A 10,096-nucleotide genomic window follows, 5' to 3' on the forward strand; every position below is an offset into this window, starting at 1 on the left:
ACAAGTTGCTTGTTACCTTTTTACCCATGTTTTTAAAATAGAAATTGAAGAAATAGAAACAGAAGGAAAGTGAACCAGTTTGCTGGGGTCAAAGGTTAAAATATGTGTGAAAGGCTTCTAAAAACAGCACAAGAGAAGGTTTCAAAAAGTCAAACAACTGAGTGGCACTCACAATGTCAAGTAAAACTGACCTCAGTGTGTAAAGTTGGTTCAGTTTCCCTTTGAGACTTTTTTTATTTAAAAGAATAAAGTTTTACAAAAACATCAAGAAGTTCTGTAGTTTTGGTTTATGGTGAACAATATATCTGTAAATTCTAACTTTCATCACTCTGGATCCATCTTTCTCACCAATGCACACACACACACACACACACATACACACATATATTGTACTTACACACTCAGCCACTTCCCTTAGGATTTCCCACAGGCTCTGGGAACAGAGTGTAAATCAAGGCAAAATTCCTCCAGTTCGACAATTCATTTGTCCACAGGCTTGTTAGGCAGGAAGAAGGAGGAGAGGGAGCGTGTGTCAATAAATCATGTGACGCCCGGCTATATTTATGCCCACAGCAATGAGTTTAACAAGGAGAGCAGTCCTTGAAGCAATATCCTAAGTGGCACTTCATCCCTGTCTCCTTCTTCTAGCTTCACCCCCTGGTGGGCAAATGAATTTCCGAACTCACCCCCCCTCATCCTCCATCCTCATCCCTCAGGAGGCTTCTGATTGTGAAGTGGCAGAAGATGCTTCAGCTATATACGCGCAGACGGGGAGAAGACGGACTCGAGACACCCCGCTGCCGTCTCTTGGCTAAAATTATCCCATGAGCCAGAGATTTGGAGAACTTCATTTCCTTGTTCATAATTAAACTCCTCAACCTTAATCTGACCCAGTCATTCTCCTGCTGGAGCCAAGCGGGGGCTTCCTGCGGCGCTTATTGAGCCCTACTTATTACAGGGATCAGAATCCATCCCTCCACTTCAGCTGCCAAGTGTGGGTCACCCTATTCAATTATTTTTTTGCCATTCATAGTGTAAGGAGATGATAGATCCTGGAGATCCTGCCAGTATACAGTCTCACATGCGAGTGAAGAGCGAGTGCAGGGTTCAGGGAAGGTGACTGGGAGTTCTGTGTCAACTGTGCACAGTATCATTGCACAATCCTACTCAGCAGATACTCTTAAAAGCCTTAAAAATAAAAGCCCTCTGCATGTCCTGCATTATGCTTGTCACTCCACTAGGTGGCAATCCTGAACCAGCACTCTTCCACCCTCTCTGCTACGTTCCCACACTCTTCCACCCACTGCTTGGTTTAATTACTGGCATGAAAGAGGGAGCTGTTTGTTCTCTTCGCTCCTCACAGGCCATCATCATTCCTCTGATTGAGATAGACACTCTTGTTCTGCTGTCAAAGCCATTTCCAAATCAAGAATAGCCCCGCTAAATAATTTAAAAACCGAGCTTATTGCAGCAAAACCAACATTGAAAATAGCAGCTGCCCCCTTCCTGCTGACCTTCTTTGCCAATTATCTCCTCCTTCAAAGTGATCTTATTATGAAGAATGAAAGAAAATCAAACTGGTTTTCCCACTTGAACACGACGATCAAGCTCGCAGTTTCCCCTCCAGGAGAAGGACCTTATTATTAATTTTGCAGGTAAACCAAAGGCGCCATAATCACCGGGCTGCCGCCGCACCTTCTGACCTGCACGAGCTCCAGACAACATCTGAGACGAAAGGGAGCATGTAGGTTATCAGACACTTTCACCAGCTGTGACAGAGAGATAGCCTGGAAGTGTGTCTGACACCGAGGCAGTATTAGTAGATTTGTCTGTGTCAGCCTCGCTCCTGCAGCATTGGTTTAAAGGGATAGTTTGGATTATTTGAAGTGTGGTTGTATGGGGTACTTATTCATAGTCAGTGTGTTACATACAGTAATAGTCAGTCACCCCCAGTTTGGAGAAGCAGACTGGAGTTCGATACGGAAGCTAAGCAATGTACTGCTGTGCATGGGGGCCAGCAACAAAATGAATTTTAGCCACTTAAAGAAATCCCACCTACAACAATCAATATCAGTTTAAGTGTACACTATATTTAAAGTATTTTTATTGCTTTACCTTTCTGTCAAACAGCCCGTTCTGACAGGGAAGTCACTAATAGCTTCAGTTCCCCATCTATTAGGCTTGGGTGGTCTCTAATATTTCATATCTTCCTAAAATTTCACCAGGGTGTGTGTGTGTGTGTATATATATATATATATATATATATATATGTATGTATGTATGTATGTATATATGTATATATACATATATATATATATATATATATATATATATATATATATATATATATATATATATATAAGCAAGTGAGCTACTTACTTTAAACTTTTCAGACTATATATATACAATAGAAAACCAGTAAATGTTAAGTAAAGTAATATTCTTACACCTATTTACCTTGTCAAACAGAGAAATACAACTGTATACCTTTTGAATTCAACTTTATCCCGTTACAGAAGGCTGAAGAGGCTTAATTGCCTGGTTAACTCATAATAAAACACATTACATTCAAACTCTATGAAAAAAAAAAACTCACTTGAAATAAACCCTTAATTCACCAAGCCAGATGTTCAAACATGCCGGTATTCCCCACAGTCTCTCTCTGCTGTTGCTGGCCGCCGGCTATTTACAGTCCTGTAACTTCTCCCTCTACCACTGCGTGTCATGATGTCTTTTAGTTCAGCTGTCTGTTCCACCAGTGGAGACCTGAGACTGTGCTCTGGTGTTGCATGCTGTGCACTACATACAATGAGTTTAATAGACAGAGAAGTACCTGTATTTATGGTGGTATTAAAATACATTGGTATTTTTAAATACCCTGGTATACCATAATACTGCCCAATCTATGCTCTCATCAAAGTCACCAGACTCCACTGACAAAAACAGTAACTTTAGCATGCTGAACACAGGAGCTGCTGGTCTACAAAAGCTTCAACCAGTTAGTTAATTTGTGTAATTGTGTGACTTTAGTGAATTCAAACTACGCCTTTTCAATGCCAAAGTCACACAATAGCACAAACTAGTTGATCGAGGCAGCAGTAGACTAGCAGCTCCTGTGTTCAGTGATGTTAACTCACTGTTTGTCTTAATGGAGTCTGGCTTTGTAGCTAGAGCATTATAACAACTTCCTTTTCCATAAAAATTCACTGTGTTTTGGTAAGGTAAAGTGGTGAAATTATTCTAAATACAACATACTATACACTGATATTGATTTTTTATTTTTTTTAGGTGGCTTTAATATGTTTCGTCACCAGCCCCCTTCCACAGCAGTAGATTGCTTAGCTTCCATGTCAGACTCAAGGCAACTTCTTCAAACTGGGGGCATGCCAACTGACATCTACTGTTTGTAATATACTGTCTATGGATAAATACCGCATACAGCTCCACTTAAATAAAAATCTGAACTATCCCTTCAGCATCACAGGGGGGGAAAGGGGGGGTGCTCCATCCAAGTTAACCCTACAACCATGTGGGAAGGGAAACAACAAGCTCCCGGATGATCAGCTCCGTGTCCATTGTCGTCGCCCCCTTTATGAAGCTGATTTAGTGTGAGCCCAGAAGTGTGTCTTGCGCACGGCTACATGATTTGAGCCAGGGTGGAGAATGGGATACAAGCTCAGCTCCATACAAAAAAGCCCCTGTGCTCGGGTCGCAGTGGTGAGCCTCTGACCTCTCCCTCTCAATGGGCATTGTGTGGCCCCGTGGATCGGAGGGTAAAACAATCCATATAGGTTTAACAGGCATGAAGCAGGACGGATAAAGCTGAGGAACGCTGGAAGGAGAGGTTGCCAAGCGAGCCAAAGGGCCTTGCCCTCAGCGTGCCGAGGGTCAAGGGCGGCGGGTTAATCTGCAGGGGGGAAAGGTCAGGACATGTAGACAGGAGCTGGCTGGAGCCCACTCACCTGAATCAACCTACAGTATGTGTATCTTTGGCTCTAATTAGTCTTTTTTCCTTTGACTGTGTTGTGATCCATCTCAGTTTTATAGAGTCTTCTGCTTTGGAGTGTCTTTATGGATAGCAAGGCAAGCACTCAATGGCCCAGACAAGGGGATTAGCATGCTATGACCTGCTTTACAGTCAGCACAAACAATAGCTTTGTCTTTGTTTTTCATTCTCAAAGTTTCAGCCCACCTTCAATAAAGCGTGATTTTTTGCAACATATGTGAAGATATGACCGAGCGATCCCCTCTGTGTGCATGCATGTCAAGTCTCGCTATGTGCTCTTTGATGTAACCTACTTTTTGTTTTGTTCTTCTGGTCCAAAAAAATCAATCTACAGCTGAATTCCAGGATTAGCCCCTGTGTCAAATTAATTCAGTTTTACCGGGCTACGGAACAGATGGCTGTTTCATTCAGGACTCGGGGTAGTTTTGTTGCCTGGCAATCTCCAGCCAAACCAAATCAAAGACCATAAACTGTCACTTAGGGGCAGTGGAATCTGGTTTTGCATGGAATCTGACTGCATCAGTCATCATGCAACACCACATCCCAACCTGGGCAGCAATGAATTGATGGTTAAAGGATGCAAAGCTGATAAGGAGCTGCTACCTTTGGGTAGAAAACCTGCAAAAAGTAAGGCTGTAAGAAATTCAGGGTCACATAGCAGTAAAAGTAGCTATAAAGCTCATGTTATGGGAATATTTTTGTGACATTGGTGATAAAATGTAAGACAAAAGCACTACAGGTCCACATTTGAGTGGCACAGATGTACTTTAAAGGCCCTGTAGGAATACGACAGGAATATTGTGGAGTATCTTTTTATCGGAGAGCCTTATTTTAGATAGCCCATCAACTATATTGAGCTTTTATTCAAAACTGACCAAACTAAGGGACTGTTCTACATTTTGCACAGGTTGTCGTGCAAAATGGGGAGGCTTGTCAAATATTTTTTAAGCATTGGAGAGTGACTTGTGTTGAACTTGGTTTCGGCATAAACTCTAAATGGTTGTATTTTGTATTTATGTTAAATACTCTCCAAAAGCCAAAATGCAATTACAGTTGTATGGGAGTTTATTTTTCTTTTAAAGCAGAATAAAAGACACTGTTGCATTCAAATTATTATTTTTGCAAGTTAGACAGTATTTAGGGTTTTTTCTGCAAGTGTTTTTGTTTAAATCACCCAAATCACACCATTTATCACAGTCAGACGCTGTAAAACCAGAAATAATTGTCAAATATTCTCATATCCGTCGGTCCTTCAACACATTTAAGGAGTATTTGAGCTATTTGCTCATTTCGGTTATAACTCTTGTGTAACTCTTGTGCTGTTTCCTCATTACATTGGCCCCACTCCTACTCACATTTGGTGTAAACATCAAAAATATCAGTTATTTATGGTGCACGAGGGTCAAGCATTTTCCTCCAGCCACTTGGGGAGGCTCAAAGAAAAATATTTGTTACTTCGGGAAGGCTCAAGAACAACAACAAAATGAATTTGCACCTCAGCCACCCACCTCCTCTGATAAATTCAGAACAGTCCCTAATTAGAAAATGATTAACTACAAAACCAAATAGCCACCGTTTAGGTTTAAATGTCGAAGGAAATGATTCTATTATGTCTTATCCTTATAAAGACATAAAAGGTTATACATCACTGTTAACACGTTTATGCACACTTTCATGTCTTTTGGCACTCAATGTAGTGAACAATGAGTACTATATAATTTGCCACGCACACAGTTTTGTTGTGTAAATTGATATTTCTCCACTCTGATATGTGCAAGTCATTATTTATTATGTGTATACTGTGTTCATTAAGCCCAGCAAACTTGATGCGTGTTCGAAAATGGAATATGAACTCCAGTGTGGGTGCTGTGGGCCTGCTTGTTTTATAGGGCTTTTCCACTCTCTCTCTGGGCTCTGTCTCAGTGTCTCTCTGCCTCTCTCGCTCATTGAGTCAAGGCGGGAGTTTACAGGAACAGCAGGCAGGCAGGGCCTTGTCACACCGCGGAACAACACAGGAATGTATTGTATGCGTTAGAAAGACAGGACAGCTGGGGCAAAATAGTGCACCAAGTTCCCTAAACCCGGCCTGCGGATGTTAAAACGCATTATAATAACTAACCCGTGAAAAGACAATCAAAATGAACTATCGCGGGTGTTTTTGCGCGCCGATGCGTGCTACATTAGGTGTCGTTTTGTGCTGTGAAACAAGAGTCACATACACGCACACACAAGTGAGCCGCGGAGGAATCCTTAAGGTTGCCAATGAGTGCTGCGGCGCTGAAAGCACACACAGTAAATTGAGGCTCCGGCTTCGTGGAAAACCCGGACTGGAGTTTGATTTTAATCTGAAGCAAAAACACGTTTTAAAAGTGAAAAAATGAAGGAGTTAAGCCTAATAATGTTTTACTCTGCCTGACAAATATGTTACATCAAATTGTGGCGGTAAAATCCGTCATATTTTAACACATTTTGACCGTTTTTAGCCCGTGTTTGCTAATGAAGTGCCTGTGTATTGCAGGGAGCGGTTGCTGTACTATGACCTCTATCTAGACTTGACAATCTCTGGCTCAACTGTGAGAGCGCCAGACACAAGCAACACACAGAGTGGAACTGGTTATACTGGTGGTCGGTAAACTAGGATGTCCCTGTGTGAAGGATAGCCCTAAAGTCATTTAGCAGTCCACAAAATGTCTCATAGAAATAAAAAAAAGGACGTTTTTCAGCTCTGAATTGACCATTACATACACCTCTGAAGCCTCTGCAGCATGGCAGACATGTTGTTATGTTGTGGAAAAGTTAGCATGATGTTAGCCTCCTTGCAAACTGCACACTTTAAGACTAGTTTATACTAAAAATATGTTACCATAAAGTATGAAAACACATACACTGAAGTGAATAGTCCAAACAACACATATCTACGTGTTTGCTTATGGTAATAAAAATACATTGTTAATGGCAGCTGTAGTTGCCAGCATCCTATCACAATGATTAATTCAGCAACATATTGCTGTTGAATTTATTACATTATCCTAAAGTAGAATGTCAAGTTATCAGTGTAATGTTGGTTTCAAAAAGCATCAGAATTTCTAATGTTTTACTGTATTTTGGAAAAACTCTACAAAACAGTTAGAATTTGGCCATATTCTCACAGCAATCTGTTACATTGTAGCTTGCGTTACACATGTATATATTTTCTTTGTTTTTATTCTATACCAAACTGAATTAAACTAAACAGAATTTATAGAGAACGTGATTGTCTTCATGATGAGTGATTTTTTTTAAACAAAAAAAACGATGACATGGTCCTTGAAATAAGATATTTGGTTTTTCCTAATGATAAAATGCCCTCTATTCTTTCTTGAAAATAACTTTAAAAAACATGTTTTGTTTAATTTAATTTGCAGTCACTCTACTGAGCACTTGTTACTGTAATTTTTATGTGTCAATGTTGGCCTTTACCCTTCATAGGAGTTATATTCTTTTTGCTTCATTATGCAGCTTCAGCAGTCGACTTTCATATCAGGGGTTTTATGGACAAACAGAAGTGTTAGTCATTAATTTTGCATTGTATAAACAAGTTTATATGCATGCCGAGCTGCTCAGGCAGGCATTCAACAAAACAGGAGCCAGTTTGGCTAAAGAGCATGTTGAAGGCCAGGTCTGTGTGACCACAGACATGTTTAGATCTACCATATCTCGACGGCGACCCCCATCCTGTACAATCTCTCCAGTCTGCCCGCCCTGGAATGCCGCCACTGACAACGATTCTTCTCTGGAACAACAGGGAATTATTTGGAAAGGGTGGCAAAATCAACACACCGTCTGTCGATTATCCCCCTGCTATTCTGGGTCCTTTGGCTCCGCTGCGTGTTTCGGAGCATCAAAGGCCCGTCGGAGATGTCAGTCCTAAAGGGAGGCGATGCACAGTTTAATCAAACATTTGGGTGCCTCTGTGTTCAGTGTCATGTGCCACTGTTTCAAAGAAATGACATATTAAGAAAAACCATGGGGAGAAATCCCCCCCTTTGGAGCGAGGAGACTTCAAACCTATGCACTTTTTTTTTAAGATACAGGAATCTGCATTGAGGTGCAATTGTTTGAAATGCAACCAAGAACATTTTTGGGTGCACTTAAAAGAGGAAATTCGTCTCATCCTTTTGGGCATCATGGAGAGCCATCATTTCTGTTACCCGCGGGATGAATTGTGACGCAAAAGCCAAAGAAATGTATGTATTTTTTTGTTTATATTATTATCTAGATTGCAGTTATATTACAGGCTGCAGATGGCCCAGCAGTCATTATCAAGTGGTACACAGTTACAGCATGTTACATGTCATCTGATAAAAGATCTGGAGGAAATGTTAGTGTCGCCGCTGTTTTGATTCGGACTCCATCACTCAATCATTTGTTATTGCAACTGTATGCCTCTGCCTGGCCTGATAATACCCTTTCTCCACCCAGGCCCCCTTTCTTGACTGTCACGTCTGGTTGACACAAAGTGCTGCCACACGGATGGGGGTTCACCCATCCCTTGAAAGCCCAGCTGTCAGTGGTTACATAATAGCTGAGCCTTGTTGGGCTCGCTGGACGGCTTTGTGCGCCTGTCACTGAATGTGATTGTGGGTGAGATTAAGCGGCGGGTGAGAAGCCACAGTTAAGGGGTTCCTACCTGGTCTCCAGCAGAGACGACAGAACAAACAGCATCAGAGGGTTTTGGAGAGCACTTAAATGTGGCTCGGTGAGAATCATATACCCCCCTTTTAAAATCGCACGTTGTGTTGATGAACAGCGTCTCTTGTTTACACGCGTTATGTTTTATGTATTGCCTAAGAAAAGATCACCAAGGGAGAAGCTCCACCGCGTGAGCCGAACATACCAGGAGTGAAACATATGAACAAGTGACGCTTTAAAAAAAAGTGATTTTTTTTACATGGGTTTCAAGCTTTAATACAAATTCTTCTTCACCGATTCAAAAGGCTGTGAATTTCTATAGCCTACAGCTACAATCAATAACTGCTTATGAAATATCATGTAATGTAATGAATTCACCCAAAAGGGAAAAAAAGGGCACATTTGAAATCACAACCCAACAGTTATACAGCCAAGATAAGGACATGCATGTGATTCCGGTAAACATGATTTAATAATAAATGGGTTATTGAGCTTGAAACCATAAAAATCATGAGTAGTGGGTGGGGGTATGAAGTTGGGGGGGTGGCCAATTTATTGCAGAGAGACCTGATTTCCCCAGGGCTCGTGTTGTTAATTCAGTGTATTATAGCACTGTTTATCCAAAGAGGGGGCAGAAGCTGCTTCAATAGGGGGGTACCGTTTCCCGCGGAGAAGAGGGTCCAGTCAGACCAGGGCCGGTGACTTCAACTGGACTGATTTCCTTTCAAAAGCACCTCTGAGGGCTCCATCTGCGGGGCTGACAGGCGTCCCTTAGGCCGCTTGACGAGCCTCTGCTTCCTCCTCCTCCTCCTCCTCTACTCTTCCTGTCAGTCCACACCAGCTTTTTCCTCTCTCCCCCTGCTTATAACAGAGAGCCAAGCCTTACATTAAATCTGTGTTTCTGCATAACCGGCCTTGTATGTGTTTTTTTTTCTCTCTCTCTCTCTCTCTCTCAGTCTGCTGGGCCCTCTTCTGTCTCTCTCCTCTTTCTCTTGCAGTGGAAACAGCACAAGCCGAGCCTCCCAGTGCCTCCCTATCAGTGCTTTCTGCACAACCTGAATTCTTCCAACACAACAGCAAATAAACAGCGTTGCAAAAAAAAAAAAGGGGGGGGGGGGGGGTGTGGTGTGGGGCTCGACAGTGCCATTTAAAACTGTGGCTATGGAAACCCCTCTGTCTTCCCCCTTAATATGTGTTTACGTTGCCGGGTTTGACTGACAGATAAAGGCACACTGGGGGAAGAGCCTCTTTTAAAATGCATTGTTTTCAGCACCTCCTCCCTCCGCTTTTATTTTCTCTTAAAATAGGCCTCTCTGGCAGGTTAAAATGAGGCAGAATAAATTACTTTAGCTATATTTTTCCCCTTCTTTCCACACTGTCTTGATTTGTACAGTTGCAGGACAGAAATTGCTCTCCCCG

This window comes from Plectropomus leopardus, chromosome 18, assembly GCF_008729295.1.
Source record: "Plectropomus leopardus isolate mb chromosome 18, YSFRI_Pleo_2.0, whole genome shotgun sequence".
Taxonomy (NCBI): domain Eukaryota; kingdom Metazoa; phylum Chordata; class Actinopteri; order Perciformes; family Serranidae; genus Plectropomus; species Plectropomus leopardus.